General features: G+C 42.8%; 1 long non-coding RNA gene across 1 annotated transcript; it reads right to left on the minus strand.

The window, feature by feature from the left end:
* Positions 1-4,622: 4,622 nt before the first annotated feature.
* Positions 4,623-10,152, minus strand: LOC103159921. Its single transcript, XR_003481262.2, has 2 exons — positions 10,072-10,152; positions 4,623-7,036 (listed from the first exon to the last, which is right to left on the minus strand). It is a non-coding gene; the product is annotated as an uncharacterized LOC103159921 (long non-coding RNA).
* Between the last annotated feature and the right edge of the window lie 356 nt (positions 10,153-10,508).

A 10,508-nucleotide genomic window follows, 5' to 3' on the forward strand; every position in this document is an offset into this window, starting at 1 on the left:
GACCACACATACAATGGCAGTCCCATAACAGAGCTACAAGATTCCTGTCATCAAACGATGTTTTCACCATCTTAGTAGCAGAGCACAATATGTCACTCACACACTTGTGGTGATGATTGTAAACATGGCACTACCGGCCGCCCCCCCCCCAACAACACAGTTATGGACCACAGAGAGTACTTGATACGCCATTATGTTGCTGGATTATGAATTTACTATGCTACATTTTTATCATTATTTTCAGAACATAATCCTTCTACTTAAAAAGCAGTTTGCTGCAAGACAGTACGCTGGCTTCTGCTGGCAGCAGCTGCATGCATCTTGATCTGACCACATTTCTTGACTGTAGAAGAGGCCTTTTTAGAGTGACTGGCCTGTGCCCTCTTGGTTTATTTCAAGGCACTCCATGATGTCTGGACTATGATGAAATTGCCTGATAGCACATTTCTCAGAACTGTCCTTCACCATTAGGTGAAGGCATGCTCAGTGTGGGGCTGAGCTGGGCCTGTTGAACAGCTTCCTGGTCAGGCTTGAATTCCTGACACTTCCTCATCTATGCATCCTGACTTTCAGTCAGTGTGCCTGTGGTGGTCAGTGGTGGATGTTGCTCCTTACTGGGACAGTGGGAAACACAGGTCTCACCAGCTGGGATCAGGTGATTCTACTATTTACGTGTACACTTTTCTGATCATACTTAGCATTGTGATCACATATGTTTCTTGTTTCATGAGGCTTCAACCACATACTGTCTTGTAAAGCATGCACCCCAAGTAGGTCTTCAATAAATGCAATCTTAATCTGAGTAATAGTTTATTATTTCTGGCTTTTTTGAGGCAGAATCCACCCACGTGTTTTAGAGCTTACTTGTAGCTGACCTGGCCCTGAACTCCTGATCTTCTGACCTCTGCTTCTCAAGCACTGGCTTGAGCCATATTTTATGCATGCTAGGCTAGCATTGTACCAACTGAGCTACATCTCCAGCCTCCGGGTGATAGTTATGAAGGAATCATACTGTGCCAAGAACTGCACTAGAAATATCTCTTGGTCAGAATCAGTTTCAAGTCAAGTCTCACAGGTCTGTGGAGGTGGGGCATCCTGTGTAGGCAGGCCACTTGGGTTTTTGTTTGTTTGTTTGTTTTTTGTTTTTTGTTTTTGGTTTTTTGAGACAGGGTTTCTCTGTGGCTTTGGAGGCTGACCTGGAACTAGCTCTTGTAGACCTGGCTGGTCTGGAACTCACAGAGACCCACCTGCCTCTGTCTCCCTAGTGCTGGGATTAAAGGTGTGTGCCACCACCGTCTGGCGGCAGGGCACTTGTTGAGGAAAACAGTTTAGTTAGACTGGAGAATTGTGGAAGGCTTTATTTTGGCTCACAGTCTTAGAGCTGTGGGTCTGTGGTTCAGGGAGGGATATGGCAGAGCAGAAGTCACAACACGACAGCCAAAAAGCAGATAAAGATATGTCTATGAGTGAATGTTTCTCTATTTCCCACCTTTACTCTATTTGAGGCCCTAGATTATGTGTTGGTAAAGTCCATATGCAGGGCTGGTCTCCCCGAAGACAAATCACAGACAAATCCACAGTATGGTTTCGTAACCTTGGATCTATCATTCCAACCAAGATAGAAAGGTTAACAATCCCAGTCACACTGTGAGAGATGAATAATTAGAGCCTCCCATGGAAGCATATGACAAGGGCTCCAAACTCATAGTTGGGGCTGAAAGCTGAGAAACGATTCTGAAGGTGAGACTGCAGGGTGAGTAGGCACGAGGCCAGCAGGGGAGTGGGGGAGGTGGGAGAGCACCAGGCAGTTTCAGTGGCTCACACTGATCAGTGTTTGGGGAACCAAGAAAAGGCAGCTCAAGGGCTAAGGCCGAAGAAGTGAGAATCGAGAAGAGAGCAGACCAGTCAATAAGGACCTTACTCACCGTCTGTTAGGGATGTAAAACGCTGTCCTACCAGAGATGTACAGCTGCTAAAGATTTTCAAGGAATGGATGGGCATGGTAGAAGTGACCGTGGAGGGGACACCAATCACATCAAGCAGGATCTAGTAATTCACCTAACACATTTCTGTGTGGCTTACAACTAGGTCACTGCCGGCATTGTGGAGGGAGTTCGCAGAGGAGAGAGGTCCAGGCAGCCTCAGGGGCTGACATGGGCTGGAAACAGGAAAATAGCTACAATTACAGAGTATCAGACAAGAGATGTTTTATGTGACTAGGGACTTGTATCTACTATGTTTCTTGATGACAACATTGTGATTGAATCTAATCACATACCAAAGATAAAATGATTCTTGCTTTTTTTCTTCTTTTTTTTCTCTTAAAATAACCTTTTATAAACAACTTAGTTTGGGGTACCAGGTTGCTGCTTCCTTTAAAACGTTGCTACTTTCATGGGACAAGACCCATGGTAAAAGTGGGCTGAACTTACTGTAACATAATTCTGTTGACATTTTATTTATTCAAAAGTATATTACAAAATTTTGTATCAAGCTCACAGATTTCACTTTGCAAGAAAAAAAGAGGCATTCAAAACAGGTAACCTGCAGCCAAATCTTCAACCCAAAAGATTCCCATAAATTATCACAAATTATAGCATGAGCCCAATATCTTGCACAGTACTCAGAGTTCAGGTCTACAGTGAACCTTTAAATTGGCAGGACATTGGCGTTATGAAACCTTGACTTTCCAAAGTATGTGCCAAACAGCTACATATTCATATATATATATATCAATCACACAAGGACTGTGACTTGAAACAAAGGTCAACATTATTGAAACCCATCAGGTTCTATGTAATGAAATTTTACCTATGAAAGTGTAAATCTTACTTCCTTTTTTGCCAGTTTTGTTTCTCCATCACTAAACATCATGCTTCCTGGGCAAATATTTAGTTTTATTGCCAGTCTACATGAGACTAAGGCTCAAAGGAAATTTAGCTCCCCCTACCCCAACTTTATACTTTGTATTCTTGTGACTCTGAGTCCTGGGTAAGGGACACAGACTCAGTTCTTCATAAGGAGCAATGTAGGGTGACATTCTTGGTATTTCAAGCCTCATTCTCCCATCCATAGAGAATTATATGTTTATATGTGCCAAGGTTCTAAGAGACAACTCCATTTCAATATCTCACCCATACTAAAAAGTGCATGGCTGTGACTTGGTTAGGATGTGTTTGTCCTGAAGGCTCATGTGTTGAACTTTTACTCTCTAACTGGTGGCTGTGGTGAGAGGCGACTGGATCCTGACATCTCTGGCCCAACCAATGGATTAAACTTTTGGTGGAGTCATGACATGATATTACTGAGGGTTAGGGTTAGGGTTGGAGGAAAGTGGATCTCGAGGGCACACCCAGGGAAGATGTAACATATTTCTGACCGTTTCGTTTCTTTTTGCTTCCTGTGTCTACCTACCCTACCATATACTCACCACCGTGACTTTCAGTCTGACCTCAGTCCCATAGCAATAGAGCCAGCGAGCCATGGAAAAAAAACTCTGGATCCATGGAATGACATTAATATTTCCTCATTTTAAGTTGTTTGGCTCAGGTGTCTTGTCACTGAAATGGAAGTCTAACATACAGTGCAAGCTTATGAAGTCTGAAATAATTCTTGAATTTTCTGTACTACTCCTATAAGTGAAGTTATTTCCTGTGGAAGCCCATGTAAAAAAGCTGTGAGCTATGGATGGGGCAGAATACAGAATGTTCTTCCCACAAGGTGGCCTTCTGCAAAGAATGGCGTGAACTGTGATAAGTGGCTACATCTGAAAGCAAGAACATGAAAGGAATGGCGTGTCCACATTATCCCTGTGGAAAAGACAAAGGCCTGGGAGGAATATTCTTGGCTCTTTCACATGACCGAAGATGATAAGAGGTAGCATCAGGTGTATTCTCTCTATGTGCTTGTGTTTGCTTAAGCTAACCTCAAATGTCACCTCATGTTTTGCTTGCTTTAATAATAAAAAATGAGAAATGCTTTGTTTGCACTACCTTTGAGCTCTGACTCCTGGAGTCTCCTAGTACCCCACATAGGTCTTTGAGGAGAGAGAGATATAGAATAGGTCTGAAAAAGAGGAGAGAGAAAGATATAGAATAGGTCTGAAAAGAGGAAAGAGAGATATAGAATAGGTCTGAAAAGAGGAGAGAGAGATATAGAATAGGTCTGAAGTGGTCACTATGGTGAGTGTTCACTGGGAGTCCAGATTCACCGGTATGTTTGGGGCTTTGAGGCCTGACACTAGGTATTTGTAGTTTCACTGGTGTAAGCCAGGGCTCCTTTTCTCCCCTTTCACCCCACATTTACTGCCTTTGTGAAATTCCTGTATAAATGAGTTGTTCAGTGTGGCCTACAATAGATGCATAAGGCTTTTTCATTGTTGCAGCAACTTCCTGCAAAGATGCTGTTTGGAAGAGGTTGTCAGGTATGGCAGGTTGGGGATAGCCGGTCAAAGGCCAGTTTTCAGGTCAGCAAGGTTTCCATTGCAGGGATTTCGTAGGGTGGGAATAGCATAATGTTACATGTGACACCCAGGATGAAAGAGTGAGAAGCCATTGAAAATGATAAAAAAATTATTAGGCATCAGTCTGGAATAATCAAATATCAGGATAAATAGCCCAGAGTGATTCATCAACACAGCTATGTTTTGAGAAGGATTAAATAACAATTAAATGACATTTGGCTTGGTTTCCCAAAGTCAGATCAAAGGGCAAACTATTACAATTAATTCTAACTCTGCTACAAATGAACATGTTGAGTTTTCTTTTAGCTTAATTGATCTCCATATAGCTTTAGAAGAAGAAAAATGAGAGAAATGCATTCATATACATAGATAATACACCAAATATGAAAAGTACTTGGCTGATAGGGCAATGGGTATAATGGGTAGTTTGTTTTTTATTATTGTTGTTACTGATTTTTGATTTTTGCTTGTCTCTGCTTTAAAAAGACTTAATTGGCAGGGAATTTCAGCTGTTATTTAAAACACGAGCAAGATGTGTAATACCTGCCAGCATGGAAAAGATCTGAAGAACTGACAAGATCTAATGCTGTGAGGAACGGAAGTGACAGGAACTCTAACAAATCACCAATGCAAAGTCCCTAAGACACTTTGGGGAGATATTTTTGGAAGGTTTAGCTAAATGGGATGTTTATAGCAATGTTAGTCATAATTACCAGAATATCCTACAGCAGGTAAGTGAGCAAATAAACTGTGGTATATCCAACGAAGGCCTATTCTTCCCCGCTGAAAAGGGGTACCTTTCAAGCCACAAATACATAGGGAAAACTTTAAATATTTATTACTAAGTGAAAGAAACCAATATGAAAAAAATCTACACACTATACGATTCTTACTATATGGAACATTCTGAAAAAGTCAAAACCACGGAAACAGTAAAACAAAATATGAATGACAACCAAGGACCAGGGAGAAATAAAGATGAGTAGATAGAACACATGGGTTTTTCAGATGAATTAACTATTCTATATAACATCAAAATGATAGATACATGCCATTTAACATTTCTCAAAGCTCATAGAAGACACAATGCTAACGGTGAGACACAATGTAAATCGTAGGTGTAGAGTAATTAGAAAAATAACATTCAGGTCATGTGTATATGTGTCTGTCCATCTATATAGACAAGTATTGATACAGCCTTATCATTTCTGTTTTCCTTAATGTGATTCTATTTAGAGACAACACGAATAAAAGAAATAACACCCGTCTTGGACTTTTCCTGTCACCTTTGTGAGCACGCGGATGGATCTTGTTCATAAGTATCACAAAGGTGATTGTCACTCAGGGAAGACGCCCATAGGTTCAGACAGCTTGTGGAATGAGCACAGGCCTTGTGCTGAAGCAACAGGTTCAGGACTGGAGGCGGCAGTGCTTGGCTGGTCCCTGCAGAAGTGGGTGGAAGAAGCTGCTGAAGGATTCTGCTTCCCTGTAGGCTGTTTGCTTTGGACCTTACAGGTCTTCTAGGTTCAACCTCTGGCTTCCAGAACCAATATCCATGCTGTCACTGACCTTTGTGTTCTATGGTACAGCTGTGTTGCTACTTCTGAACTGTTTTGAAGAGACACCACGATCAAGGCAACTTATAGAACTTACAGTTTCAGAAAGCTTGAGTCCATATTCCTAATGGTGGGGAGCATGCCAGCTGGCAGGTAGGCAGGGCGCTGGGGTCCTAGCTGAGACCTTACATTCCAAGACACAACTGCAAGGCAGAGAAAGCTAACTGGGAGTGGCATGGACTTTTGAAACATCAAAACCCATCTCTATCGATCCACCTCTTCTAACAAGGCCACACCTCTTAATCCTTCACAAACTACACAAACTATCGACCAAGCCTCACCCATGGGGTGCAGCCTCACTCTGAGCACCACAGAGGAGTACAGAGTTTCAAGAGATTTGGGGAGTATAAATGGAGTCTGTGGTGGCAGCGGTTGCAAGCTGCTGCTGTAGAATTTGATTGTGTGAGTCACAGCTCTAAGAGTGAAGACACAGTGATGAGTCAAGCTGCAGAGGTCCAAGGGTGGGACTGAGTCCAGGTGAAGGGACAGGAGATGGACAGAGGTCTTAGCCGGGTGACTAGGCAGATGGATAGATGACCATTGAGTAGACTATGTCAATAGCGGGAATGAGCTGAACTGATCCCCAGAGACAGTTTGGGGTTCTTCACGGGTTGTTTTTTGATGTCCACACCAGGAGTCAGATGACAGGTTGATGGGTGCTGTCACCATCCCTGTTCTGGGTGTCCATATCATTATGAGGTCCAGTTGAAGGAGTTTTATACTTTTCTTGACCTGGTAGATTCAGTAATTTCCTGGGCCTGGTTTCTCAGATAGGCTTTGAATACGGTCAAGTGTCCTTACAGTCTTAATTTGCCTTGGCAAATTTATAAACTAGCACCTTTCTATACCCAGTGCTACGTGGTGGTGTTCATGTTTCCACCCAGGTGCATGGTCATCTTCCGTCTTCAAGTTGTCAAGATTTGTTGGTCAAGTGGAGTTTCCGACAACAAGGCACAGCCTAAAAAACCATTGTGTTACTCAGTGAGTACTAAATTAGAGCAGGGCACAGCCTGATCCCAATGACCCAATTTGCTGGATTATAAATACACAGTGTATTAGTGAGGGTTTACTGGAGAGACAGATCAGCTGGAGGTATCTCTTGGAGATTTCTCTCTCTCTCTCTCTCTCTCTCTCTCTCTCTCTCTCTCTCTCTGTGTGTGTGTGTGTACAAACCAAGAGATTTGCTATTGGTGCGTTAACTTTTCTGGGACCAGTAAAAAAAATAAATGTCTATACTGCTCAGATAGGTACAAAGATCAGAACAAAATACAATTTCATCAGAGTCCAACTTGTGAAACTAATGAGTTTATTAGGCTTGCGCACAGAGTACAGGTGAGGGCTATTCAGAGGAGGGTAGGTGACCTCAAAACAGCTGAATTGCTGCAAACTCCCACCCCATTTTGGATGTCACCATAATGGAAGTTGCATCATGGAGTCTTCCTTACTGTATATGCTAGCGTTTCCCAAGATCATTTAAGGCTAGGAAGGAAGGGGGAGGGCAAAAAGGAGACTTAGGTGAAGGTCATGTGACCTTCTCTTATCCCCCTATACTAGGGAGTTCATTAGCTTCATTATGCTACCATATACCTGGCTACCACTGTATTCTGTTCATTAGTAGCCATGGCTACTGGAACAAGGTAATCTCTATTCCTAGATGTCATCAGGTTATTCCATGAAGAAAAAATGCCACACAATAGTTGTAAAGAAATGGCTCTGATGATTATGGAGGCTGACAAGGTCCAGCATCTACTGTCAGCAGGCCGAAGACTCACAAAGGAACTAGTGATATAGTTCTAGAATAAAAGGTACATGCTGATAAACCAAGTGAAGGCGGGGTTTCAGTTGAACTGGTAGGAGGAAAGGGTCACTACGGCAGGCTAGACTTTGTATGCCTGTCTTCAAATAGTTGGGTGAAGCCCACCCATGTTTGAAGAGATGTACGGTATTTAGTAAATTGGCTAAGATGTCAATCTCATTGAGAAAAATCCTCAGTAAGAAAGTGTTGCCAAATGTCTGAGCACTCATGGCCCAGGTAAGAGCATATTTCATGGCCATCCTGCATCATGACTATGCAGAAGGTCTGGAAACTCATGTTGATTGACAGATAGATGCAACACCATGAGGAGAACAGGTTGAAACAATGTCACTGGCTACAAATTCAGTCAGAACAGTTTGCAATGTTATACATTTGCCATGTCATACTGGGGAGCCCCTTAGGCTTATGTATGGTGAGGGGGGATGGTTGCGGCACAATATGGAGATGGAGGAGAGAGCAGTGGTTCATGCTGTTGCAGCTTTTCAGTCAGATGGGAGGGGCAGTGGCGCCAGCTGCTCCTACTTGCTGGCTTGCACTCACAGGACTGTATCCAAAGAACACTTGTTTCTGAGAAATGCGCGGGCCCAGAAGAAGCCGAAAGCAGAGCTCCAAGGAGTGAGGGGATTTAGAGAACAACACATTCCTCTGCAAAACTCCATCCTGATGCTCTCTGCCCTGAGGGAAATTTTGCAGTGGTATTACCTAAGACTGTAAAACCCAACAGCATGTGAAATAGCAAGTGCTGTTTCCCAAGGCCTGAGGGAGAATGGATTCCCTTCTGGCATTTTCAAGCAGTCATTAGCTTGGCTTTGACTGTATCTCTGCACCAACTGTGCCATTTGCACAGTGGGCAAAAATATGATGTGCTCCATACCATGGGATATTTATTTCTTACTAATATATTTTCCTGTGGCTTACATGAAACTCTTCTTTTCTACCCTATTCCCTTGTTTTCTTTTGGTCTCTGCTCATGTCTACCCTGTATTTCCCTTCAAACCTGTGGCCACAGAAGCAAGAAACAAGAGCATACTAATTATTTCAACCTGTCTGGACTTGGTGTCATTTGAAGAAGACGCGTCTCAGGAATCTTTCTATCTAATAGTACGGCAGTGATGGTTTGGATATTGATGCATTGGAGGTGTGGTCCTAGGGGATGGAACTATTGGGAGGATGAAGTGGGGGCTGAATCAAAACAGTGATGTTGTTGGGGACTTATCTGTCTTCCTGTTATGGTTTGAATGTGAAATATTACCCTTAGGCTAATGAACTTTGAACAGTTGCTCCCACACCGATGGCCACTGTAGGGGAACCTCCCAGAGCTGAAGCCTGGCTGAAAGATGTTAGGTTATGGGTAGTGGTTGTTGGAGCATGTAGATGGGCTCTGCTTTCTGGCCCTTGAAGATGAGAGCAGTCTTAGCCATATGCTCTCATTATCATAAATCCCACTATTCTCCCCAACACACACACATGGAAGGGACTGTGCCCACTTAAACTGAGGGCCAAAATAATCTCTTCCTCCTTTAAGTTGTTTCTTTTTAAAAAATATTTTAAAATTTATTCATTTATATTTTATATCCCAATCCCAGTTCCCCTCTTTCCTTTCCTTCTGCTCTCCCACTCCCACCCCTGCCACCTTATCTGCTCCTCAGAGAGGGTAAGGCCTCCCCTAGGGAGTCTATTCCATCATCTTGTTGAGGCAGGACCAAGGCACCTTCCCACTCCCCACACTTCTGTGTCTAGGTCAAGCAAAGGTATTTCTTCCTTATAGAATGGGTTCCACTAAGTCAGTTTGTGCATTAGGGTTAGATCTTGGACCCACTGCCAGTGGTCCCAATTGTCCCAGTCACACTATTGTCACATATATTCAGGGAGTCTAGTTCAGTGTTATGCAGGTTCCCGATTTGTCAAACCAGAGTCATCATTGGTGTTCTTGATTTTAGCCATCCTGATCTATAAGATGGTGTTATGATAAATCTTTTTGCCAAAAGCCACCTGAGCTCTACCGCCATGTGGGTGCTTTCCACCAGCCACCCAAGTTCTGCCCGCCGAGTTAGGGCCCCAAATAATACACAGAGACTTCTATTAGGTACAAATGCTGCTTGGCCAATGACTAGGATTTCTCAGTCTTAATTATCATAAATCTATATATTTTATAAGACTTATCTTATTTAGGATACCTTCCATTGGCATCCTCATCCTGGGATCACATGGCGACTCTGGAGAAAAAGAGAAGCAGCCCACTTCCTTCTTGCCTTTGTTTATATATGAGTTTCCCTGCTAGGTCACTTCCTGTGGATCACCAATTCTTTACTACATTTCCCAGAATCCTCCTTGACTCCTAGTCCCACCTAACTTGCTGCCTCATTGGCCAAACAGTACTTTATTTATCATCCAATAAAACACACACATACACAGAAGCACTTCCCCCATCAAGATGATATCTCAGAGTTGTTTTGATTTGCATTTCCCTGATGACTAAGGATGGTGAGCATTTCCTTAAGTGTCTTTCTGCCATTTGAGATTGTTCTGTTGAGAATTGTTCTGTTTAGGTCTGTACCCCAAGTTTTAATTGTATTATTTGGTAGTTTGATGTCTAGCTTCTTGAGTTGTTTGT

Source organism: Cricetulus griseus (genome assembly GCF_003668045.3).
Source record: "Cricetulus griseus strain 17A/GY chromosome 1 unlocalized genomic scaffold, alternate assembly CriGri-PICRH-1.0 chr1_0, whole genome shotgun sequence".
Classification (NCBI taxonomy): domain Eukaryota; kingdom Metazoa; phylum Chordata; class Mammalia; order Rodentia; family Cricetidae; genus Cricetulus; species Cricetulus griseus.